This window comes from Solanum tuberosum, unplaced genomic scaffold (genome assembly GCF_000226075.1).
Source record: "Solanum tuberosum cultivar DM 1-3 516 R44 unplaced genomic scaffold, SolTub_3.0 scf00129, whole genome shotgun sequence".
NCBI lineage: Eukaryota > Viridiplantae > Streptophyta > Magnoliopsida > Solanales > Solanaceae > Solanum > Solanum tuberosum.
In genome coordinates this window covers 148,865-149,348 of record NW_006239057.1, presented here as the reverse complement: position 1 = coordinate 149,348, position 484 = coordinate 148,865, and positions in this window count along the sequence as shown.

Genomic DNA, 484 nt, shown 5'->3' with positions numbered 1-484 from the left:
CCCCTTAGTTCAATGCCTTTAACAACCACAGTTCCCCCTTAGTTCAGTACTCCCTATTCCACAACCAACTTAACAACAAAACTTCCCCCTTTTGACATCATTGAAAAGGTGAAGCAGTAAACATATTCAAGTTAAATGCAAGGCAATAAAGAATTCAGGGCCTTGGGCCACACAGAACATGTGTATGTAAGCATAAAGGGAATATTAAGCCACACATGAACATGGGAGAAACATAAATCGCATTAGATCACAAATACTGACCACTGTAGTCAAGCAAAACAAACACAAAGCCACAAGAGTTTTAATCAGGATTGAAGAACAAAAAAGGAAACTAAGGAAACAAGACACTTTTAGGACGGAGGTAGAGGGTGATTGAAGGTGCGCATTAACATCATCATGCGCTCATTAGCACTATCATGAGCCTGTATCAGTTGCTTGTTTAGGGACTTGACTTCCTCACTGAGTGAGGCATTTGTCTTCAGCA